This window comes from Aythya ferina (genome assembly GCF_964211825.1).
Source record: "Aythya ferina genome assembly, chromosome: 7".
In the NCBI taxonomy this organism is placed as follows: Eukaryota; Metazoa; Chordata; class Aves; order Anseriformes; family Anatidae; genus Aythya; species Aythya ferina.
In genome coordinates this window covers 26951327-26977931 of record NC_140302.1, presented here as the reverse complement: position 1 = coordinate 26977931, position 26605 = coordinate 26951327, and the positions used below count along the sequence as shown (strand labels likewise).

General features: G+C 41.3%; 1 long non-coding RNA gene across 1 annotated transcript in view; it reads left to right on the top strand.

Annotated features, from left to right (window-relative positions):
- The window catches only part of LOC311440103, a 45105-nt gene extending 23038 nt beyond the window's left edge, over window positions 1-22067 (top strand). Inside the window, exons 2-3 of the long non-coding RNA XR_014695212.1 lie at window positions 16845-16959; window positions 21403-22067. This is a non-coding gene — a long non-coding RNA (uncharacterized lncRNA). The remainder of the gene's footprint in view (window positions 1-16844; window positions 16960-21402) is intronic.
- Window positions 22068-26605: the final 4538 nt, after the last annotated feature.

Here is a 26605-nt window from a genome sequence, read left to right as displayed (position 1 = left end):
AGTGACTGTGCCTACACCATCACATCAGGCTGGGTTTTGAGCACACTGAAACTCAGACCCCTCTGTTACCCACCCCATCAGCATGCAGGATTTGGGTTTGCAGCTGGTCCACAAAGGACAAGGAGGAGAAGTGGGCAGGGACTGGCTCAGACCAGGCTCTGGCTGAGCTGTAGTGATGCAAGCTGGCCAATTCCTGCCTTTCCCTGGGCACAGATGTCTGAGGGACAAGAGACAAAACTAAATTCCATCTGAAATGGTAAAAACAGAACTGGACAGACGTGAAAGGGGATAAAAAAGGACAAAGGGCTGCTCCATTATTCCCATACTAATGCTGGGCTACTGAGGGACTATTGGAAATGAGCTGCCCTCTCAGCAGGTGTTGGATCCTGTATTTCCAAGGTTCACCCTGGCAGTATCTGGGGCCTGAGGAAGAGGTGGGGGTGCAGGACCACCCACTACTCCTTCCATCGCCAGAATGAGCCCTGTGCTGCTGTGTGAAGGGAAAGGACTGGGGCTCCCAAGGCAGCACCACTGCTGTGAAGTTGGCACTGCTGGCCTGGGAAATGCCTACCCGTTACCCCTACTGTTTAGAATAATGTCTAAATGTCTACTGGTGCATCTTCTTCCCTTGGAGACTTTTGTGAGGAGGGAGAAACAGGCCACAGCATCCAGTCTTGAGAAATATCTGTGCTTAGCCCAGCACCTGCAGAGAACAGGGGAGGAGGAGTGGGGTTTGTGTCTTGGTGACCACACAAGCTCTGCAGTCCCAGGACGCCTTAAAGCTCTTCCTGGAGCTTAAACTGCTTCTCTGCATCTATGTTTTTCTTGAATGAGCAGGGACCTTGAGTCTTTTGGACCATTAATATGTCATTTTTTACGAACATACCAATTCACTTAAAATTCTCCCACACTATCTTCCTCCTGGCTCTCACTCGGTCCATTTAGTTGATTGCCGCATACTCCTGTTAGTGCTCTGTTGGGCTGCTGATGTATGTTTAGTAACTCTCCATAGCAGACTAGTTCTAAAAAAATACAGTGTTAAGAATTTTTGACACAGGGAGCTAAAAGCCAAGGGTACATATTTCAGGTCAAAGCCCTGCTCTTGCCTCCAGCCCTCTCACAGTGCACGATCACATTGACAACAGGAATTTTTGTCCATGTCCTTGCATTAAATTCAAACTTTTTTTTTTTTTTTTCCCCCAGTTAATTATACTTTGACAATCATGCTTTGTGATGATCAGAGCAGCTCTGCATATAATAGATGTAGTCAGGTAATTACCTTGTCTGTTTAAAAAGACCTCATCGACAAATAAATTTCCCTTTCTCCTTTTTTGTTTCCAAGCAGGGCAGGGGAGAATAGATCGTGCACGTATCCTGAGATGGCCCTAACACATATCACACGAACACACACACAGAGGAGCAGGTCTGGCCGCCTCTCCTGCACCACGGTGCTGTGGTCAGACCTAGGCTTCCCACCCTGCAGCATCGTTGTGCTACAGCTGTGCTAAGTAATAGCAAAATCTTTTAATGGGTTACGCTTGGTGCTTTCATGGTCCGAATCCGTCAGGCTCCATTTCCTTCCTACATATACTGTACTGTTTTACAGCTTTCTCATGCCTTGGGTGAGAAAAATCTTCCTCTTGTTTTCAGCTCTGGCAGGAGAGCTGTTTTATCTCTCCCTCTTGCCTCTCCCTGCAAGGGGATGCATGACCGTGGGGCGGCCCCACGGTGTGGGCGAGACGAGCCTGGCTGCAGCAAGAAATGCTCTCAGCTACTGCTTGACCCAGTGTCAGCAGAAGCACGAGCACGAGGGTCTGGGTCTGCAGACGCTAAATGGGGTCAAGCTGTCCGCTGCTCCTGCTGAAATGATTGCTCTGCAGGTGGTGGAGGGAAATTGCTCCAGCTCGGATTGAAAAGTGAGCAAAGCAAGCTGAGGTTTGCTTTGAAAGTGCCGACCTGGCAGGGGCTCAGAACTGGTCACATTTCTAAGGGCTGAGTAAAAGTCACTACTGAACGATAGCAGTAGTTATTTGCAGAGTATGGCTTGCTACAAAATCTCATCCTTTGTGCTGATGGCACTGTGTGTGTCTTACACCTGTGGTACTGTATGTGTGGATTGTCAAGGGACAGAATCAAGTGCAAAAGCTTCTGCTAAAGTAATGTGTCATTTTTCCAATATAACCACAGATATCTACAGTACAACCACAAATCTAAAATTTTATGTCTGGGGCTAGCAGGATTTTCTTTACTTATGATTCAATTTCTATTTCTGAAGTCTTGTTAGGAATGGGAATAATAAGGAGAAGTCATTTATCAGAGGGTTCATGCATGTGATTAATTTGCTGCACTTCAGCAATTTACCGTGGATCAGCTGAGTGATCAGCTGTGTGTTCCCAGCCCTAAGTATATGTATGGGGCTCAGCTAACACCCATTTCCATAGCAGTGTATTTCTATATCATAAATTTTCAAAACAATAGTGAAAAAGCCAGTGAATTTCATGGAATTGCTCATATTTTTGCTAAGTCTGTGCTATTACTGTACTGTTACTGTATTGCAGCACTCAAACTGTAACCCAGCAATATATCCTAAAGGTGTTAGTACAGTTGTTTAAGTTAACCTTCTCTGGAAAATACTTTTCAGGCCATATCCTATCAGCAGTGGAGGCTTTGCCCCCAGCTGTCACACATTTCATCCTTGGTTTCATGAACTCCCCTTCCAGAGAAATTCTTGGTGGTTTATAAGGGTAAAATGATGCCTTTGACCCAATGAGTTTTGTTCTCGTAAATGATACTCTTCTCAACGTCTAATATATAAGAATTATTTCTTCTTTCACAAACTTTATTTTGATTATTCTTCATTCTTATGTATCAAAAGTACTGAAATGCATCATGTCTTTTGGTACAGAGAGATTTGGAGGGGGTTCTGCAATAAACAAGTGAAGAAATTGCTGGTACAAGACTGCTGAATTGTGGAGGTTTGGGATCTTTTCCTAACCTTGTGTCCAACTCAATTGGCTTCATTTCACTGATGTGGTTCTTTGATTTTAAGAGTTCATTCATTGTTTCCAAGACCTTCCTTTAGATGTGGATTCTTCTCAGAAATGGAAAGTTTAGTGCACACACACACATGTATATATTTGTATGTGTACACACACAAATATCCTGTGTAAATAATCCTTCAGTCTGGCTGGAAAAGTACCAGGTTAAGATGGAAATGCCAGTCTCTCAGGAATCTGGCAATGGTATCTAATCCATACATGGCCCTTGAAGCTGCCAGCTTCAGACCCACAGATCTCTGTGGACTTAGTCATAGTTATGGCTGGGAATGACAGAGATTTTGCTTCTTTCTTTCCTTTTTTTTTTTTTTTTTTTTTTTTTTTTTTTCTTTCAGAGCGTTATTTTATTGCTATATTTATATTGCCACAATGACAAAATACCCCTTAGTACTGGGACATGACCCAAACAATTTACATTCTCGTAGGCAAAAGAGACAAAAGGAAATATGGTTATGCATCTTTTACAGATGGTGAATTTGCTCTTAGTGAGTTTAAGTGGCCTTTCCAATACCATACAGAAAGTGAATAATGAGCATGGAAGTAAACCAATATATCCAGAGTCTCAGGCTGGAATTATAATCACAGGATCATCCTTTCTGGCCCAACTATGGTATGGTTTGTTCGCAGAGGTAGGAAACTTTTGCTTGTACATTTAGACAGGTCAGGGCAAATTTTTTCTCGGTGTCACTCCCTAAAGAAATAGATTTACACTCAAGGGCTTTCCTGGTAGGGAAGATGAGGGTTGGATGGGAAGAAGAATCTCAGCCTTGGAGCATTTGCATCATCCTCCCTGAATTTCTAGTACCGAGAAGCCTCTTAAAGAGTTTATCCTATAATCACCTGCTTCTCAGTTCCTTTCAGCTTTTTCTGAAATGACAACTATTGGATATGCTAAAAGGCAGGAGAATCTCTCTTGACATCTTTTCTCCCTTTGCTGTGCCAGCAGCCAGGGGAGTGAAGTGAGCCAGCTTCCTTCACTAACTAACAAGAGGACAGGAAGCCTCAGCTGAAAGCCTCTTGAAAATCAGAGTGCTGTAGCTTTTCAAGTGGGGTTGTAAGATGTGGATCGTCTTCTTCTGAGCTTCCCCAGTCTTGACCCAAGTAGGGATCAATTTAAGGTGTTGTTGTAGTGAGGACTTTTTCCTGGCCCTCTGACTGTGCTCATATTTTTATTATGAGATGATTTTATCCCATTTCCAAGTTGACTGGAGGTATGACTGGAGACCCAGTGAGAAGGTGTTAGGGTTTGATCTCAGTTGGTGAAATCAGAGTCCATGTCCTGCAGTGTCAGATGTCACTAGCATAAAAAGTGCTGCCAAAGGGTTTCCAGTCCCTTTTTGGTCCCTTTTTGAGCTCAAAGGCATGAAAAAGCATGTGTGGGAGGCTGAGGAGACTTCAGAAAGTCCAGCTTGCGTCTCAAGTTGGCTGCTGCCTTACCACCAAGGGAAATATTGGGATTCACAGCTCTGATGTTCAAACATGAAAATGGGTCTCCTGTGGCTGCAGAGGGGACAGAGATGCTGCCACCATGTCTAGATGGAGAAGTGGGAACAAGGGGTCCTTTGAGAGGCCAGAGAGAGCCACAGAAATGTCTACAGTCACGGTGAGACTCTTAGGGTACTATACTGCCGTTAGCCTTAGAGGAGATAGGATTGAGCTCTGTCACAATTAAGTCTTCCAAAGACTTCTGTGCCAGGGCAGTCAGATGATGGTGGCCTTTTCTGCCATAGCAAGTGAATGCTCCCCAGTCCATTGTTTTTTGTCTTTTGTGAAGCAGAAGCCAGGTCAATTAGTTGGAGAAGGCTGGCAGCCTGCTGGGAAATCTGCAAAGCTAAAAGCAGTGTTAAGAACGTACTTAGATAAATTGCTGAGTCTGTGCTCATTAACACATAACAAAAATGCTTAAGCATGAGTTTAGGCATGATAAGCTAAAGGGACTTGTTAAATAACATAAATTCCAGGATTTCACAAGCTCCCCCTTTCTCCAGAACGAAGATGAGTGTGAAGATACCAAACGGACAATAATATTAAAGTTCATTTGTTGCTTAGTCTAGATTGTATCAGTCAGGCCATTTCCTGAAACAAAAAAATCCATGAAATTTCAGGACTTTTTGTCTTATATTATTCACATGTCAGAGGCTCAACATTGATTTTCATGTTTGTTTGTTTTTTTTTTCTTTTTCCTTTTGAAGCAAAGTATGTGAACAAAAAGTGAAAGGCCCACTGTCAGGGTTTGCAAAAAAGTCTTTTGAGGACATTGTAGAATGATAACCGGCTCAATGGTTCTCCGTCTCTAGTACATTTTTGCAGACTGAAAGAATATGAATAGCTCAGAGATGTCTGAAGTCCCTGCACTACTGTATTATTATTTCACCTGATGCAAATCTAAGGCATTTGTGAGTGTCTTTTATGCCTTTCCTTAACAAACAGGAAAAAACAGGCAGGAATGATCTGAGGTCTTCAGTTATGAGCAGATACGGGGCAGCAGGGCTGGAAATCAGGAGACTGTTAGCATAAGGCCATATCCTGTGCAATAACCCTGGTCTTCCCTTTTCCTCAGAAACTGATATTATTTTCTAACTATAGGTGAGTGCATCAGTGCATCATTATGTCCAAGGCACTTGTTTAATGCTCTCCCTGATGCTGTGGTTTGTAGGGATGAATCTACCACCAAGGCTTTGCCTGGGTTGACCAGCCCCAGGAAGGGGCTGGAAAATGTGCTAGCTCATTTGCTGCCTGACAGATGTGTCTAATGGGGCATTCACTGGGTTAATGATGCAGGAGGAAGGGACCACTATGGAGAGCACATAGAAAAATTCTACAGGTTCAGCTGACCCCTTAACATTAGCATCTAGCTGCCTGACAACGTTGCTCTGCACCTCTCTTGTAAGACTATAAAAACAAAACCAAAACCAGACCAAAACAAACAAACAAAACCCAACAACAGCAAAAAAACATACCCCCCAAACCTGAAATAGTAGTATTTGTAAGACGAGAAGCAAAAGAGCTTGTTTTCCACATCTTTGAATCATAATGAAAGAGTAAATAAATTTGTGTATGTCTTCCAAGATTAACTAATACTCTCTTCTATGCTCATTTCTTTTGTATTATTCTGTTTCACCTCTACTCTTTAGATGACAGAAGGTCTTGTCAGAGTGGAGGATCACACAGCTTTTGGAAGTCACCATCAGAATTTCATCAGTTCGATGGATCACAGTTCTGAAGGCACAGATGTAGCATAATGGCTGTGCGCCTTCCTTTTTATCTTTAAAATGAATAAAATATTTACGGAGTAATATTTATAGGCTTGCAGTTTTGTCTTATTTCAGTACATTCCTTTTGGTCACATTGTTACTCGCTGTCAGGGAACAAATCTCTGCCCTCAATGTTGTGTGCGGGGAAGTGGTGATGTACCTGCTTGTGATCAGAAGAGACATTTGTCTGTGTTATTTCCCATTAAGCTCTTAAAATAGCAAATATTTTGGTCTGCCTGCTAAGTCTCTATGTAAAGACATGTGTGTGTGTGTTTAGAGTTGAGTGAATAATTAGAAACAAATAATTTATTTAACATGTTTTCCTTCAGCTGAATCTACAAAGAAATGTGGTGTAATTGGGAAAGAAGATATGTGCCTGTCACTGCAGGGAGCCCGCAAATAGACCTGATACAAAAATTGCCAGCAAGTCATTTCTCAAGAAAATGACCTTCTTCATTAAAAATCAGAAACAAGTACTTTTCTGTGTTTCTTCCTTTCATGAAAAATCCTTATTTATTTATTTCTCTTTCTATTTATTTTGGACAAAAGCATCAGGGAGTGGGAAGCATCTTTTTCAAAACAGTTCAAAAACAAGAGCTTGAATCAAGGATCTCTTGCACCAAAGAAGGATACTGGGATCTCTCCTGCACAGCCAACAACCTGCCAACCCCATGTCCAGGTCCTCATGCATATACAGTGAGGATGTGACATATGGCTCAGAATATCACTTCTGCCTGGTAAAACACAATCCTGAGATTCACCTCCCAAAATACTAAAGTAATTACAAGGTTGAGGTGGAGTATGCTTGAACAGAAGTCACCTTATATCATTGGTGCCTAACGACACAAAAGACCCAACTCATTTTTGCTGCTCTTCTCAGCTCCAGTGGTTTCTTTTAAGCTGGGAATTAAAGCTTTCTGTCTCATACCGGCAAACACCTGCTGTTCTTTGATAGCAGGGCCACTCTCCTGTTTCAGTGCCAAAAGCTGTTGTGGGAACTGTTGGCTGTGTGGTCTTATCAAGACATTTATTGTGGAGCTCCATGGTAAGTGCACAGGCCAAATGCGATTGCTAATTCAATCTCTCTCCTTGCTTTGAGCTTCCTCCCTGTTGCCTTCACCTGGTCATGGTCTTTTTCATCTAAGCTGTATCAGTTCATTACAGTGGGGCAAAATACATATTCATGTGTTTAGGAAGTAGCTTAGCACCGAGTGTGTTTTCTGCATCTCACTGAAAGTTAATGGCCATGAACTTCATTGTCTGAAGAATTTATTTGGAGTGATGATTATGATAATGTCTCTTGGGGTTCATTTATCATTCATGCTTCTGAAGTGAGTCCTGTGGAAAACAAAGGTTGACATGTCTGTTTCCCTGTTCAATTAGCAGCATTAGCTGCTCTTAAAATATTAATCTTCCAAGCTAAGTTGCAAAAGAGTTTGTAGCAAGACAGCCCAGGGCTACAGGGATGCAGGAATGCAAGATCTCTTTGCAATTGCACTATAATTGTGCTATGAAAACATTTTTAACAGTAAGTATGCTGCAGTTCTTTGATACCTTCTGTCCCGGGATTACAAAGCATCTCACAAGTCTCAAACCAGTGCTTATGTTCTCCTTAATGTTACAAGGCCACATAGAGCCAAATGATTGATTCCAGATTGTTGGGATTCAGAGGAGCTACAGAGTGTATAGTCTGGTCTCCTTCTTCATCAAACTGACTTTTCCTGAACTCCCTGCTCTATTTATTACTTGGAAATATACCTACTCCCTCAGTTCATCCTACCCTGTTCTTTTTCCCTTTCACAAGTAGGACTTTGTGGCCAGCTATACATTTTGCTTTCCACAGGGTAATTGGAAAAACATGGCCCCTGCAGCTAGGGCATAAAATATGGTTTGCTACTATGAGTCTTGGGTCCTGAGGATGCGGTACTTTGAAAATTGGATTGTTTATATAGAAGACTAACTACAGAAGCATGTTGCATATAATAAAACTACTGTAAATGAGCTTCATAGTTGTAGGTCATGCTCGAGTGTATCTTGCACACCCCAGATAAGTAGGAGCTACGGTTTACTTGGATGGACAGTCATCTGGAGGTTGCAGCTTAATTCATGTCTTCTGGATCCCCATGTTCACATCTGCTGGAACATGTGTCTCTGCACTGAGAGGAACGGGTGGTGGCACACACAGCTTCTGAAAACACAGACACTGCCAAAATCCACAGGTAAGTGCTGACTGAACCCTGAGTTGGTACTCAGGGTTCTTTGGTTTTATTTGGTGGAATCATGGCTATAGTTTGGCTTCAGAGCTGCTGAGAGCAATGTCTCAATGCTGACCTAAATGGTCCCTTTGTATTCTTATACTCCTCCATCTTTTATCATCTTTTATCTGTTGATTTACCCAATAAAGGTACTGAGGACAGGAGGCTTTTTTTTTTTTTGGATTCCGTGTTTGCAAAAGATTCAGTAAGGGCCTGGCTTATGAATGAGCCCTGAAGGCACCGCTGCAGTAACATAAGTGATAAATAATAATAATTATGATAATAACAGAGATGGCATCTATTAGCAGAGACACTAATAGAGTTCTAATAAGAATCACAACTGGGTGATGCTTTTTAATCAGAATTAATGATGTGTGTTGAAATACGTTATAGCAGGATGGCATTGATTCAGCAGCTGGGTAACTAACAGAATCCCAGACCTTTCTCTAAATAAGTTCAGGCCAAAGGTAATTAGCTAGAATACAGATAAGAAAATTCTTTAAAGCTGCACTTCCCCTCAGGGGAACTGCTTTTTGATTATAATAGAGCTATTTATTATTTAAGTATTGGAATGAACACATGAATGCATTATTTGCCATTATGGCCATTGGAAGATGTTAATATATGTGCCGCATTTCCATATTTGTGCACATGCATCAAGTACAAAATGCTTAGGCATGTTGTCACACTCTCATCCTCCTCTGAAAGCACTGAAACACAAGCTGCCCTCAAAGCAGTACTAGCAGAAGCCATGCACTAAGCAGTCAGGATCTTCTATGTCAAAGCAGTCACCTCTAATTAGCAAACAATACTACCAACAAACAAAAACCCATTCTACCACAAGCTGAACTCCAGCTCATTGCTCAGTAATAGGCTAGGGAGATAAAAGAAGCTCTTTCTTTGTCCTCAGATCTCCAGTATTTAGTGAGATTGTACATTCAAGCTCCTTTCTGAGGAGAATGGCTTACCAACTCATTTCTTTACCTCAAGGAGAGCATAGATACATCTTCACCTACATTAGAAAAACTGCTTCTTGCAGAGCTGGTGCTGTCTGGGGGCACCAGCCCAGTCAGAAGCAGTTCTGTCTCTTCCTCCCTGTGGATACCTAGTTGTGCATGGGTGCCAACGTGATAGTCCCTGGGGCTGATTTAGGATTCTATTGCTAAGGGCTTCGCTGCATGCTCTGATTAAGAGGTGTCCACTTCTCCACTTTTGTGGTGCATGTCCCTTGTCCCCATGGTGATGGCTGCAGTCACCACTTTGCTCATGTACAGATGAACTATTCATGCACCCAAGGGTTGTTTCCCAAACCTGGAGACTCAATGCTAGAGACTAATTGTGGGCCACACTGTAGGAGATAATGCTCACTGGGATGCACAGAGCTGAAGCAGATGAAGGAGAGTTTCATGGTTCGAAGCAGCTGGCTTCCTCTGTGTCACCATGAGTTTCCTGGAGGCAAAGGATGTCAGGGGAGAGAGGACAGACAATGAAAATGATGAGTGTGTTTTCCTGGTGGACAGATCTTCGCTGTTCATCCATAAATGTCCAAGAGCCAGTGATGTGTCTTGTAAATTAAGGGACTTTGCAGCAGTATAAGACTTATGATTTTATGTGTTTTGTTCTGAATTTCACTGTGCTTTGTACTTTTCCGGTAGATGGAAAGCCCAGTACCTGAAGCACAGCTCACTCTACTGGCCTATCAGTGTCACACATCTCTGTAGTACAGTACTGTTAAACAGGAGGGCCATCCTGAATGGAAGGTGACAGAGGAGTGACTGCCTGTAATTGTTTAACCCTCCCCTCTTCAGGGGTTATTCCCTGGTCCTGACTGCAGAGCACAAGGACAAAGCAACAATTGCTTCTCCTCCCCTTTTCCACTTGGGCTACCCATGCAGTAACATTCGGTTTCAGGTAGGAATTCCATCTCAGTATGGGGACTGTATCATCGACGGATTGTAATGCTTCTGCTGTGTCTCTACTAATGAGCAATCATGAGATTCTTGATGTAAATCTCCTTGCATTCCCCCTTAATGATGCTGAGTTTGTTATGATCATTGTTCTTCTGACACCCCATCTATTATGGTACCATTTATTTAGCAAGGGCTTTTTAAAAAAATAAAATTATTCTACTCTGTTCTTGTTCCAGATGGCTTCTATAATTAGTTTATTACTTTTGCAGATGTTGTATGAAAACTTCAGGATGTGAGCCAACAATAGGGAGATGAAGCTAATGAAAGTGAGTTTTCAGTTGATTATTCCACTATGTGGAGATAAATATATTGTGTATGTCAACTAAGCTCAATCCAGAATGCAAAGCATGTATCTGGAACATTTGATACCACATAATTTGTGTTGGGCATGACAACCCTCCTCTGTTTACCAGAGATCTGGAGACATTGAGGTGGGCTCTCCTCATCCCTCCCACAGGGCCCTGTTGCAAAACCACTGAAGCAGCATGGAACAGTTTGCTGGGGCTTTCAGAACACAAGGGGAGGGGAGGAGGGGGTTGAAATATAATTAAAGCTTGATTTTCATAGATAAGTTCTGCAGAGGGAATAGGTAATGTTTGGAGATCATGGCTAACTTCTGCAGAGGGGGTCTGCCCCCCTGCCAAAGCCTCTGGCTTCAAATCATGCAGGTAGTCCCCTGCTTCTGTGGGCAACAGGCAAGGAAAGACCAGTGTCTACCACAATCAAGAAAAAGACTACAGAGTCCTATTTCCAATCCCTAACAGCCATGCATGCATTTCAACCTCACCTGGGTACCTCCAATGCCCGGAGAGGAGGATGTCCCTCATTGGTTTTCATGTCTATTTTCTTATACTTCACTGGTTTTTACAGAAGCTGCATCACAGCAACAGACCTCCTGCCCCTGTTCATATGGTGATGTGATGATCACATATTCACTAATTTTCTGGAATGGCAGTTATTTCATTAAGGACAATTATTCATTCCCCTTTAGGATACAGATTGCAGTTAAAAAAGGAAAAAAAAAAAAAAAAGACTTGAGAGAACCTCTCTTGCATTCAAAGACAGTGTTTCCCTCTGAAGAGCACCAGTACCCATTTATAAGCCCCCCTGGATAGGTTTCAGTGTTAATATCCTATGCTGAAAATAGTTGGTGATTAATAGCATTGACTGGCTAGTTAAATACATGATCAACCTGGGAGCAGTCATGCTTCTCAAGTAACAACAGTAATTGACAGAATGTTCAGCAAATAAAACTAGCTTAATGCTGTACTAATATATAATTAAAATACCTGTAACTCTTCCCCCCACTGGGGATACAATGCAGTCACAGTAATGCCAATTGTTTCAGTAAAAAAAAAAAAAAAAGTGACCAGATTAAAACAGACTGTTTTTTTCTTTTTGAAGCCTCCCTCCCTCTCTACCCCATAAATAGCCACAGCAGTAATTTTGCTGGTGTATTTAGAGGTGCCAGCAAACACAAGATAATTTGAGTTTACGGCTGCACCCACACATTGTGCCTGCAAACAGGAGGCGATGCATATTTAAAGAGCTGCTCATTGAAGTCCTTCCTTTCTGCCTGAAACGTATCCCGCCTACAGCTTGGATACATGAATTATTTACTGCCAAACAAAAAGCGAGGGTGTTTAGCAATGACACCCTGGCAGTGTGAGTGGAAGTGAGAAAATTCAGCCTCTCATGTGCAGCTTCTCCCCCTCCTGCTGGGCTGGCCTGTGCTGGTCAGCCTGGGGCTGGGTACCATGGATGGTCTGGTACAACCCCTCAGCACCCTGCAGCACTTGTTTGTACATAAGATGTCGGCTTCATATTCTTCAAACTTATAGCCCTGCCTTTAATCTCACCCCATTCCCTCTCCAGGCACATCCTAGAAGGGATTTACTGGCAATTCACATCGAAATGTAATGCACGTCTTGAGCTTCAAGTGCTCTGCGGCGTCAGGGTCCAGATATTTCACCGTCCCAGAAATTAAGAGGGGAGGGGAGAGATTGACCCTATATCTGTGCATTACTCTGAGCTAGCTGCCAGGCACAGCTAGAAAACAAAGCAGTGTGATAATCTCTTTTCCCCTTCCACCAGCAACACATCTTCAGTTATTACAGAATTACGATGTGCTGTTCCCCCAGTTTTGCTGGCACTGCAGCAGATATTAATCAATGTGTGCTATCCATTGAACTATTTGTTTTATCCAGATATATTATTAACCTCCTTTCCATCAAGCCAGTGAGGGCCAGAACTGTTTGGAAGGCTGTGTGCATTCACTGCTTTTACAGAAGGTATAGTAAAAAAATTAAAACTCCATAAAACATCAGGTCAGGTTCACACCAATGTAATTCTTCTGCACCTGGCGGAAAGGCTAAAAGAGGACTGGAGCCCAGTCCTGCTCAGAGAAAAGTACTAAATACATGAGCTCAGTTTTGGAGCTCTGCTAGAACAAGAGAAAAAAAAGATATCAAAATAGTTTCTTTTATTAATTAAAGTAGCTTATAGGACAATAACGTAACTAGAATAAAAGCTGTGATAACACAGGTTTATCAATAGCAATAATTTATAGTATGGAAATGGAGCAGAAAGGAGCAAGAAATGGGTACATCATAAATATAAGTGCTGAGCAGAAATGTAATAAAGTATGTGTCCTGTCTTAAAGACCTTCTAGTGCTTGGATAGAAAAAGAGGGATTTTTTTTTTTTTTTTTTTTTTTTTTTTTTCAAAGTGAAAGACATGATTAGGATTAAGTAACTCACTGGAGGTTAGATAGAGAGTCATCTTTTATGAGATGATTGGCCATATCTTTCTTTGCAGAAAGCAGGCACCAACAAAAATAGGTGGTATCTCCTTAACTGGAGAGTATTAGGAAGACACAGAGGAAAATAATGAAGATAAATTGTTGGAATAATAGAGAGTTTAAATGATGTTCTACAGTGATGAGTTTACTAAGACTTCAGGTTACTGTTAACTTATTACATTGTGTGGTAAATGAAAAAGGTTTTATTTTCATACATATATTCACAAATATATTCAATTAAATCACAGTTACACAATATTCCCCATTTAATGCAATTCTTATCTCAAAACAACTCTCTTCCTCTCTTTTTATTATCATAATTCTCTGGCTGCCGCTCGGATGCTTTGTGCAGCACTGTTACAGAGCTGACATCTGTTGTGATGCATCTATTCTTATAAATAGGCCTATCTCTAGCACCAGGCTGTGCCTTTTTTCTCATAAGATTGTTCATGTTGACGTTTTCCACTGTTTTTACTTTTTTAAAGTTAGTAAAAGGGGACAAAAAGTAATTCTAAAAGCTATAGTGGGACATCAAACCAAGACCCAGTTGCATCAATGACTTTTATAAGTTCAGGGTGTAGTTCAGCTCATTTAGTTTTTTGTGCTGTGGATCTCAGGCTTCCTAGCCCTCACCACAGTCTGGAGCTATTGCCTTTAAATAGCTCTTCTGAGTTGTTTTATTGACAGTCTTCTCACAAATCTTTCATCCATGTCAACTGAGCTGACACACTCTGATCTATTCATTTGTATCCATGTTCTAGTTCAAATCTTAGTGAAAATTGATTCCTTAGCATTTTCATGTACTGGCAGTGGAGACCTTTCATTTGCTACCATCATTCTGATGAGGAATCATCCTAGAGTGATCAGCTATAGACATCTGTGGAAAGGTTGCAAGCTAAAGAACAAATTAAAAACATCTTGGGAGGTGAAAATAGCAGAGGTCATCACTGTCATTCACCTTCTCTGAGAAGCTTTGGAAATTTAATCTGAAAAATCTCCTGTTGGCTCAGTAATACCTCATTGATGAAATCTGGTGTATATTAAAGGATGGGTGCCAAGTGATCCTTTTCAATATTGTTCTAGGCTCAGTGTACAGCCTTGCAAAATGTTGGGTTTGCTAGAATTTACTGCACAGTTCACTACCTTTTTATGGACAGATATTTCCTGTGCTAAAATCCTTAGGACCACTTGCATAGAGGGTTCTTCAAGCACCAGATAAGATTTAATTATAAGGGAGATCCACAGAATGTCATTAGCAATTTCAGTCTTGAATTATTGTAAGGGTTGAATCACTTTTAATGGTAGAGAGGGGGCTTGGCTAATGGATTAGATCAAGGCAGATCCTAAACCTTGAGGAAAACTGCACTCACGTCTGAATTTCATGGCTTCAATATTGACTTTATGGACCATATGATGGCCTCTATGATGCATCATTCTCTCTTTCGCATCTGACTTGCTCTACAGTTAATGGCTTAACGATTCTGAGTTGGCACTTTTAGTACAGGGGGTTGTATTTCTCTTCACGTGGCTCACGAGCAGATAACCAGAGCACTGAAAAATACAGCTCATCTTCTATAAAGCATTATCTTTCTGAGGGAAAAAGACTGTGACATGCTAAGCAGCTTTCAAGGATGTTCTCTTTTAATACAATTTGGAGTCTTGTTAAAAGTGATCTACATCTTCGGTGGAGTTTTTTTTTTTTTTTTTTTAAATAATTAATATGAATCAAAAGCTTGAAAAATTCGAGAATTGTGCAATTATATCTTGATCTGATTGTGACAAATGGCCTCTAGAACAAACCAGAAAGCCAAGGCCCAGGGCATTTCCAACCAAAACTGAATGTCCTGTGACCATATTGGCTCTAGCTACATAAATTCCCTGCCTCATATGTGCTAGAATCTGGCCATGATCCAACATTTGTAACTTTTATAAAAGATTAGTGGATTGTAATGCTTTTAGTATCATGAGTCTGGGATCCCCATATGATCTTCTGCTCAGCTAACAAAGTTGAACCTTTCTACTAGGGTAAAATCAGCAAACCAAAGTGACACAACCCAGCAGAGAAACCAGGAATAAAAATACCAGTGTGTTTTTCTATGGATCTGAATACAATGCATGACATGCACTAGCAAACAGAAGGGCCTTAAGAAAGAGGCAGGTCTGGTATTGGGATTTTTACATTTTGGGTAGGTAGTTTTAGAACCTACAAGAGTGATTTTGTTGTGGACCGATTAAAAGCCAAGGCTTGAAAATTTGTTAGTGTTATGTATAATTACTTTTCCTACAATATCGGGAAATGATTTAAATGCAAATTAAACTATGCTGCCAGAAGGTAGATGTATAGTACTGAAAAGAGGTATTTTATAAAACAATGTCATTTTAGGAAAATTACCTCCCTTGTCCTGAGGAAAAAAGAGATGGCTGTGGAATTAGTGATACCAATAATGTTGTATCTCCAAGATCAGTTAAATGTACTTACTCTCCAGGACTTGGACTGCTATAAAACTCCTCTAAAATGAATAACAATGGTTGCCTATGTAAGTCTGAAAGGAGATTTTTGATGTGAAACAATTTCCCTAGCTTTCTTGTAAAACAAAGCTTATACCACTTAACACCAGCTGGTTGGGAGGGCAGTGTAAAATTAGGAAGGTTATAAAGCTTTAACTCCTGCCTTTTTTGTTCCCAAAATGATAAGTTTTGTAACACTGAGCCAGATTTGTCTAACTTTGTAACAATATTGCAGAGCCACTTACCATTTTAATTGGGGGACTCATAGAAACCACCAAGGCCCCATACTGTTCTGCTCTGGGTTGCTTTGTGGAAGCCACAGGAGGTCCTTCTAGGACCTTCAAATGGAGCAAAAATAAAAAAAAAACAACATCTGAACAAGAAATTAAATTGTCAGATTAATGTAAAGAGAGTAGTTCAGGGTACTGGAGGTGGACAAGTTACTTGTTTGGCTTCCGTGAGAGGACCTAACTCTATTGACTGTCCATTGTCACCCATCAGGCCTTCCTTCAGGACTCTGTTACGCTGTACCAGTGGTCCTGTGACAGAGTTGTGCCTGTTTGACAAATCCAGGAATTTAATAGTTCCTTCTCCACAATCAGACCTTCCTCCACTTTCCCCTCCAAGGTTAACAATAAGAAAGGAGTGTTTTGCTGTACAATTACAAGTTTAGGGGATCAAGACTAAGCAATTCTGGTTGGTTTGCTTGGCCTGCTTTTGTACCAACTAACAGTGAGCACAGCTGGGAACTTTTATTGCTGCAGAATGAGGCTTGCTCATACAAATAGGCTTGTGAAAGAACAAGCCAAACAGTTAAGCAGACGTGGTATAAGCATGTGTGGAGAGGCGAAGGTGTTAGATTCTGCCCCACTAGTCTTTTGTCAACTCTGCTGGGCAATAGCTTAACAGGTAATAGCTCAGAGCCAGGATTCCATGTGTACCATTAGAAAAGTAATTTTTTAATTATATATATATATATATATTTTTTTTTTTTTCCCAAGGAACCTTGGAAACTGCTATCCCCACAGCCATTTTAATGATGCTCTGAAAAGGAAGACATGGGGACAAACTAGACAAAGTCTGCCCTGAAGACCATCCCACAGACTCGAGAGCTCGGTAAGCTTCTAGGGTAGCCAGTGATTTAACATTGCAGCTTATACATTTGCACTGAATGTCTAGGAGCTGGTCACAGGTACAGAAAGTGGGCAGGAAGCCCAGTTCCCATCACTGTCAATATCTGTGAAGGGCTGAGATACAACGTGTAGGAAAGGGATATTTAGGTGGTTGCAGGGGTGACACAGGATAGGAAGAAGCAAGATGCAAAATAAGGGAAAATCAGGTGGAGTTAGAGACCTCTGGAGAAGATGGTCAAGAACTCCCCAATGTCTTGCAATGGAGCCTATACAGAAGACATGAGAAGTTTTGGGTTCTGCGATAAGCCATATTTCTGAAATCTGATGAGAAGAAGGAAAAGTGTGGTGAGAGAGGAAGAAGTAGTACTATATCCACTCATCTGGCTTAAAATTAGCATTTCCACCCTCTAAATCTGTTTAAGAAAACAACCAGGTGCAAGACAGGCAGAGAGGTGAAAGGGAGAGTTATTTTATGTTGATAGCACATAGCATGGACGCTCTTGCGTGCTGGATATGTGCATCCTTGTGCAAATACATATGGCCAAATGTTTCTCTAGAGTGCATGATAAAGCACATAATTGCAAGACATTTCCCACACCTCCCAAGGAGCCTGCTGTGACAGCTGCTGAAAGACAAATGCCAGTGGCAATCAGCGCCTGGCTAGCAATATTTCAAGTAACTGTTTACCCAGGAAAAAGGTTCCCTTGTTGCCTGCAGTGCCACTGACTTCCAAAAGCAAGAGAGTTTCTTGGATGAAATCTGTACCTTGACTCACGAGGTATAAGTGTGCCTTGCATCAGCGTAAGGGGGATATGGGACCAATCTGCCTTCTCTCACCTTCTCATTCTCCTTTTTCCATCAGCCTGCACCTGTGTCTTCCCAGCACATGAGTACCCAGAGGGTATGGGAAAGAGGCTAGCTTTGTATGGGTTTGGAAAACCTCCCAGTCCCTATTTCTGTGGCTTGCCTTTCACAGGCTTGTTGCCTTAGGAATGTCTTTACTGAGGGGACAAAAACGTGTTGTAAAAAACAAAGCAATAAACGTTGATCAGGTTTGAATGGCCAGGTGCACACCACACAGAAAAACATTTACTGGAGACCAAAGTTTAAACCAATAAGTTGCCTACAGAACAGCCTTATACTGCACTGAAGTCTCTTTATGTCACCTTGGCAGCAAAAAAATATTTAAAACCATTACTTTGCATTAAAACCATTATTATGCCTAGAAAGCCTCCTTGAATAGGCCACCAGTGCATGAATGCATGTTTGTAGCTGAAATTAAACTGTCTAACAGTTAAGGTAATGTTTTCCAGAGCCTGTGGGCAGTAGAAGGTGAGGCAGAGCTTTCCCAAGGGAATGTGGTTTCACTGCTGGGGCTCGAGGAGGCTCCCGCTGCACCTGAGGATGGGAGGACAGGCTGTGGGGCAGTGCTTTCACAAGATAATCTCCCTTCCCTATTGTTCTCAAAGGATTATGCTAAAAATGAGACCTTTCTACCTTCCAAGGAGAGTATGTGGGAAATAAAAAGCTATAATGTGAGGGCATGGAATCACTCAGGAAAAAAAACCTGTGAGTGATTTGGCCAGGGCAGTGCTGAAGCAGGAATTGAGCTCCCTGTGAAATGATGACTTCTGTTGACAAATCAGATCCTTGTTGGAGATTTTTGACAGCATGGCCCTGGATGACTGTTCTCACAAGATTTTTGTTGTTTTGGCTTCTGGCTCCGGTCTAAAAGAATTGGCAGAGGAAGGTTGAGTTTACCTAGCTATTTATAATTTATATAACTTGAATTTGAGGGGGACTCTTTTGATATGAAATATGGAATGTACTGCAAAGTCTGACAAGCTGTCATGGCAAAGAGAGGGAGCTTGCCCTTTGTTTAGCTCTGCAAAAATATAATAATGCAGCACTCAGGTGGGATGGTGATAAACACGAGATGAATGCTGCCTCTGGTAGAGGGCTAGATAGAGCATTTCAAACGTGTGCCCAAGGGTATTAGAAGTGAGCAGAAATCTTTCTACCTACACAGCTAGGACAGAAAGCAACCTTTATACTACTTTTGCCTCCAAGTTAAGCCCACTTGCCTTTTTATAAAGATTATTTTGGCATTTCTGCTTCAATCAAATAATACCAAAACATCAAAGCCAATAGAAAATAACAGCGGGAACTTAAGGTATGGATGTGTGTGAGTAACAGCTGAAGTATCACTGAATTGTCCTGTGCTTAGTGATTTGGATATTAATCCTGTCTTCTAAGCTGAAGTTTGGGCAAAAAGTCCTCAGCTTTTTCATTTCATCTAGCTTGTTTCACTCTCCCAAATAAGAAAATTCATAAATGAAGTGAAATCCTCCATGGCTATGTCTGAGGCTACAGGACTAGTGGTGCACAGGGAGGTCTTCTAGCTAGTCACCTCTCCTGGCACTGGAAGGCAGGTTCTAGCAGTGATCTCAAAGGCATTCTGGCTTTCACATGGTGAGGTAGAGAAGAGAAAGCTTATTATTTCCTCCAAAGACAAAAAGGTTTATAAGCTTCTATTTTATCAGACATCAACAAATCTGTAGGAAAGAGCTCCTTTGTTGTTTCTGCTGATCACAGGAATGATGATTTTACCCTGATAAACTATGTGCCTGACTGGACACTAAGGAAACTTCAGAGTTTATCATTGCAAAAACAAACAAAAAAAACAATATCAAAAAAACAAACAAACAAACAAACAAAAAACAGAACACAGATATTCACTGTTTACCACCTTGGTACCTCCAGGGGTCTTTCTGAACCCTACTTTTAAGCTTCTTGCTTTGATTTTACACTGGTCAAGTATCTGGCTTTAGGCTATTCATTTAAGAAACGGTAGAAAAGCTGCCCAATTTGTCTAACCGTGGAACAATTTGTATCTAGGGAGATTCAGCTTTCTTGCATCTTCATTCTTTGTGAGCAATGAGAAATAGAGGACATGGAGTTTCAGGTGGTCCTTTGCACTGAGCCAGGCATAGTAAGTGAGTGCTGTTCATCTCCTAATCACTGATAATGGGTAACACTCAGGTGTAAGCTAGTATCTCTATAAGACTATATAAGACCTTTGGCATGACACTTGGTGAAATTATTTTAATATTGCATAATCAGTAAAGATATCCTTTAATGACCTTCATATCTGAGAGAAAAAAAAAAAAAAAGGAAAAAAAAAGAGCAATGAAATAGCTCCTCTTAAAAGCTTAATTAAAATATGAAACCTTTGATTTCAGGCAATTAAACAAGACATTTTCTGCCTTTAAATTAAGTGTTCTGATACTCTCTAAACAGAATATGCTTATTGCTGGATCTGTCTTCAAAATTATAATAGTCCGGATTAGTAGAGTCTAAAATATACATCTCAAAGCAAAGCTTACTGCAAAGGAAAGGCAGAGATTGCTTCTCAAACACTAATGAGAACTGAAGATGTCCTGCTGGTGACTGTCAGCATTGGCTGCTGCTTATGAAGCTGAAGGACAAAGGTCAAAAAAACATGGAAAGACTGGAGAAGAAGATTAAAATGATGGTGCTTCTCTAGAGTCTGATGGCCAAGCACAGATGGCCACAAACTGTAGCTGTTGTGTACTGCTTCAGATAAAAACGTCTCTGTGGCTTTCGGGCTGATCCCCCATCCACTAACCAGCCTCCATGGAAAAAGCTTTAGGAAGCCCCGAGTGAATCAGGAAAGCTTTGAGCTGTTTGTTAGCTGAGAAACTCTTCTGTGCCTGCCATTTTCTTGCTCATCAAAGCACTTTGCTTGTGTTGTTTATTGAAGAAGGAAGCAGAAAAAAATACAACAAATAAAGAAAAAAACATAAAAGAGGATTTGCACACCAGAGATGATGCTTGCTGAGTTCAGTCCCTTTAGCTGACTTTTGGGCTTTGAGGTATTAATTAATTATTACAAGTAAATACTTTAATGGGGAGAAAGGCCAGCTATTATTGGCAAAAAATAGCAAAACATGAAAGAATGTCTGAAAAGCAGGCAAGGTCACAGAAGAAAGACATGCATTTGAAAAATTGAAATTAATATAGGGTCCAGATGCCTTTAAGTGATTTTTATTAAAGCTGGGTGTAGGAAATTCTTTTGTTGAGTCAAATAATTCTTGATCTTCCTACAGCAGAAAGGGGTTGAAACTTACTGGGGGATTCCCAGCTTTTTGCAGCTTTTTGTGTGAGCAGAGGTGCAGTGTCCTGCAGCCCCAGGCAGTGCTGGAGGAGCTCACCGGCCAGGTGTGGACTGGAGTGTGACCACAGCTCATTGTCAGAATGGGTCCCCTTGTCACTTGGGCACCACCACCACCTGGTATTGAGCCATTATGACTTTTGCTTTTGTTTGTTACAAAATGGTGATTTCATTCGAGTTGCTATTGTATGTTTGGGAACAACTAAAAAAAGATTTTTTTTTTTTTCCCAGCTGAACCTTTCACCTATTCAGCCCAAGGCATCCCTCAACATTTGGGTGAGGGCAGAGGGAGAAGATGGCCTTGATTGTCACCCAAATTTCAGCTTTGGAAAGTAGTTTTATCTGCCTAAACTCACTCTAATTGCACAGGGCTGGAGTATTTGCGTTTACTCCATGCTCTAAAATATTGGACAGCAGCATGTTAGGCAATTAAATAGCTGTCATGCCTTCTCCCAGACCTAGAAGCACTTTGGGGATATATATGACACAATTTGTACAATCAGTTAGTAAAAACTTTGTAAAGCACTTTGGGATTCATCTGAATGAAAGGCACTACCATAAATGTAAGATCATTCTCATTATCATTAATATTCTTTTATGAGGGACCTTATCAAAAGCATTTTGAAAACCCAAGTAAATTATATCTACCAGGTCACCTTTATGTACTATTTTATTAACTTTTCAGATGAAGGATTGCTTTGGAAGAATTATATTTCCTTACAGAGACTGAAGTGGTGTTAGTCTGTTGTCATTTATTTCTTGTATTATTGTGACACTGTGGGATACAGATGAGGTTGAGGCCCTGTTGTGCTTGAGGCCACATGAACATGAGAGGAGAAACTTGATATTTTGAAAAACTTGAAATTTAAATAAACTTGCTGGTTTTGTCCATGCTAGGTGGTAGATTCATTACTTGTCTTTCAAGGGGCATTTCACATTGTAAGGCAAGCAGGGCACCTTGTTTGCCAGGTTCACTACTGTGTAGTTTGTTTTCTCCACAGTCTGGGCCAGGTACTAGCCAGTCCGGGTGATTTAGTGCCCTGGAGAACTGGCAGACACATAACTCCTTCCTCTGGTCCTGTTCACCTTCCTCAGAAGTTAATCACTAGGAAGTCACTCTCTGCTTTCCCACAGAAACTGACACAGACGAGGGATCTCTTTGGTTACATCTGTACGAATAACTCAGGTCACAGTTTCTTTACTGCTTTAGCATCCTCTGGTTTTCAGTCTCTCCCTTTACCCACAAAGTTACAGGGTTCTGCTGAAGTAATGTCTGATTTTGTGCATGTGATAGTGAGTTGTCACACAGTAACACATACATAGATTTGAGTTAATTAGGTACAATAAAGCTGTCATGTAACAAAGGTGATTTAAAGTTCCCTTCATTAAATGAATGTTTTTTTAATTATTTTTTTTTATTTTTTATTTTCTCTTCTGTACAAGAAATATCTTTTTTTTTTCTTTTCTTTTTTCTTTCCTTTTTTTTTTTTTCCTTCTTCTTTATAATCCTATCTCTCTAATTCCATTTCCTTTCTATCTTGTCTGCCCTTTATTCTAGACTATGTTCCGAGCTTTATTCAGATACCCCTTTTTATTTTTAAAGGGGTGCTTATTTTCAATAAACTTCATTCAGCCATGCAGATTTTTTCATTCCTACTCTTTCTCAGCACAAAGATCCAACCACAATCTGCTTCTCCAGCACAGGTTCTTAAATATCCTCCAGACTGATAACATTAGCCAAACTGACCCTTGGAACAACTCCTGGGGCTGTCAGAGGAGTTACTCCAGGAACAAATTTGCTGTATGTTGTTAAAGTGTTTCACTTTGCCCTTGAGCCTGCTGTTAATCATTTTTCTCATAGTTTTAAAATCTGGCCTTTTAAAGTTCACCCTCACTGCATTACCCCTAGGAGAGTAACCTTCTATTATGATATCAAACCTAATTGCACAGTGATTATGATTACCCAGTGGATTTCTTACTCTCACCTCCCTTAACTCCTGTGCATAATTTAGCACAGAGCTGAGACTCAGTTCCTCCAACAAAGGACTCCCTTGAAAAACTGCCTTTAAATAATGTCAATTAATTGGCTTTTTAGACCACTCTGTCTATGGGAATTTCAACTGGTGTGCTGGAGAGGCGTAGAAGTCATAGATCTTATGTTACTGACTCAGTGTCCCCTAAAGGGTCAACCCTCAATGTCTTGGCATGGTCCTAAGAGACATCCAGGGCTGAACTCTAGTGCTTTGTGCTGTCTCCAGTGGTCTCCACAGCTTAACCCTGCTGGCTTTAGCACCTCCAGAATGGCTATCTGGGGACCAGGCAGAGCCTCAAAAGCGCAGAAAACAGAAAAAAGCAGAATGTTTAGAAATGAAAATGCTCTCTGTGCTATAACAGGTGGAGGATAAGAGGCGTTGGGGCTCAACACACGTTTGGAACAGCTGCTTGGTGAATGCAACGTACACACACAGGCAGGGTACATGAATGTAGCTGCACATCTCACCAAAGCCTTTTTGGGGCTTCAGCTTACTCTCTTGTTTTTCTCTTGACCCTTTATAACAGCTGTGATGGCAGACCAGATCAATTGTTTGGTGGTTTCCATGGACCAAGAACAGATGAAGCAATCTGAAGATAGCGTGTTGCTAATTTCAAAATAAAATAGCTCTTGGTGACTGCACTGGACTGCACAAAAGTGTTTACCCTTTAAGGGCTTCTGAAAATCCACTGAAAATATTTAGGGCTGAGTACACATTAGAGGTACATATTCAGGTCTTCTTGTGCTTCAGATTTAGGGTTCTTCAGGATCAGTCACCCCTTTTATGAATTGCTGTTAGCAGAAAACACAATATTTATAACAAGAAAAATCAACAAACACTCAGTTCTCCTTTAAAAAAAACAAACATGGTGGCTATGAAGAAATGAAGGAATCAAGAACTCAGTCATAAAGATTAATTCATCACAGGAGAAATTTCCTTTATGAGAGGTAAAGTGTGGTAGGACTCTAACTGTCTGCGATAAATGCAAATGAATATTTTCTGTTTGCCCTGGTGGCTGTTAATACACGTATTTATCTTAATGCATTTAGAAAAAAAATATTATGTAAAATAAAAATAAAGCCCAACAGCTTGTTCTAAATGGATTCCCAGTGTTGGCAGAAAAAGATGTACAAGGTACTAAACATGCCTTTGCTAAATGCTGTATGACTGTATACCAATGGTGCTGAAAACAGCATAATGGGCTATTGCCTTGCAGCTTTGTAACTGTCGGTACACAGCGTTGTTGGGAAATCTCCTGCTTTATGAGTGGGATGTCCCGAGCAGGGGCTGGTGCCGATATCTAACAGAGCAGTAGCCGTGCTTGGATGGATACCAATCCCCCATTTTCCTCTCTTTCACCTGTCCCCGACGTGATGTCCTTCCTGCTCATGGCTCATAATTTCCTCAGAGATGTGAGATGGCATAACAAGCTAAAGCACTCGTGGAAACATTTGGAAGCTGCAGGCTTTTATTTTTACACGGAGTAGACATACTGCTTGAGTGTCCTCTCCGTTTTCTCTGGCTGACAGTTCAATATCGCCCTGGTCATTTTCTTCTGCGGTTGTTTGCAGAACTTTGCTTTTAGGAGGTGGCCATGCAAGCATTCTCATTTCTTCAGACAATCAAATCAGCCACTTCACAGTCTCTCAGGCTCTCTCTGTGCTTCCTTTCCTTTCAGATCATTTCTTTAGCAAGATAAGTCCAATGCATTTGCACAAGAATCTGAGGCAGGCTGGGATTTATCGAGAAAACACATTCTCATCTTTAAGGACTTGTGTTGTTGAGTGCTATGTAATAAACATAGGGATAAAAATCACAGAGACATTTCAGTCCGGAATAAAAACAGTTCCCACTGATTTAATGGGCTTAAAGGCCTCCCCTCTCTGCAGCAGGTTTTCTCTTTAGCACTGAATGGAAAGAGGCTCCAGCCTGGCACCATCCAATTAGGTTTTCTTTTCACCGTCCTAAAGGCAGCTCTGCCACCAGCATATGCTAGTGTGGGACGATATGAAAGGAAATAAACAGCAGCAGCCACAATAATCCACATCATGCCCTGCCCATGGCACCAGGGGGCTCTGTGAGATGGGTTCACTCCGGGGCAGAGGGGCTACCTGAGCCTGCGACCAGCTACTAACGGGCAAGCTGTGTCCCCATTAGTTAGCTAATGCACTCCTTGCAAATATTCCTCTTCTAAATTCACTCCAGCCAAACCTGAACAGATTTATAAAATCAATTGAAGAGCTTTCTCAAGGATCTAAGAGCACTCCCAGCCTATGTAGTGGGGGTAATTTGTAAAATCAGTGGAACAGAGGGCAGAACCGTGTCTGAACCAGGAAGCCAAAGGCAATAATAACTAATGTGTATCCATAAAAAATTCATGGGAAATTTCATCTTGGGTAAAAGAGAATGAATAACTATGTTGATTAAGTATTAAAAGTTCATTTTATTTTTAGAAGTACTCAGAAAATTGAAAACATCTGGGAACATTATGCAATTCTTTTTACATAATATTTTCCATTTGCATTTCATCAGTGCCATCAGTTTAACCCTGACCTGCATGAAGGCAACCCACAAGACCCAGTCTTCTTGCTGGGCTGCATGAAGTGGTCGAGTTCAGACACTTTGCAGAACAAGCTGCTTACTGGCCCCACAAACTGCATCTATAAGGGATGGCTTATATCAGAACATAAAGCCCAAGTCCTTCTGCACGTCCGACTTTCAGCCTCCCACTAGCAAAATGTGACAAGTTTGAGATGTGGGTGGTGGAAAAGTGTCTTAAACTCAGTGTTTTGCTCAGTCTGTTCAAACACCGAGTCTGTAGGAATTTGCCCATTGGACAAGCTGTGTCACGAACAAGAAGCTTCCAGAGAAAGCTGAGGTCCATAGGCTTAGATCCTCAAAGAAGTTTTGATGGGTAACAGCAGAAGTTGGCATCTAGACTGTAGAAACTTAACTGCCTTTGAGGCTATTCTGTCACTGCTGTGGTGACAAGACTGAATCTGTTGATATTGTATTGCAAAATGTTTCCTTACAGGGACGTGTTAAAAAACAGCGTATGCTGGATGGGAACAGAAAGGAAACAAAATGTAGGCTGGGCACTAATGTAGAGATCCCAGGGCACCATGCTGAGCTCTGTCAGTTGGATTCACCCTGCACTTCTGGCAGGTACATCCCAGCCAGGGTTTAAGGCTTTGCAGAGTCGAGTTTGGACATGCTCAGGAGAATGATGTTCAGCACCTGCCCATGGGTGTTAGATTTCTCTGATGTAAGAGAGTTTTGCTGATTGTGAGCTGTGCAGAGTGCTTGCACTGGTGTTCCTGGAGCCATGAGTCTGCAGGCAGAGCTGGCTGCAGCAAGGTGTGGGGCCGTGGATCTCTTTATGGAGCTGAGACACAGAGCAG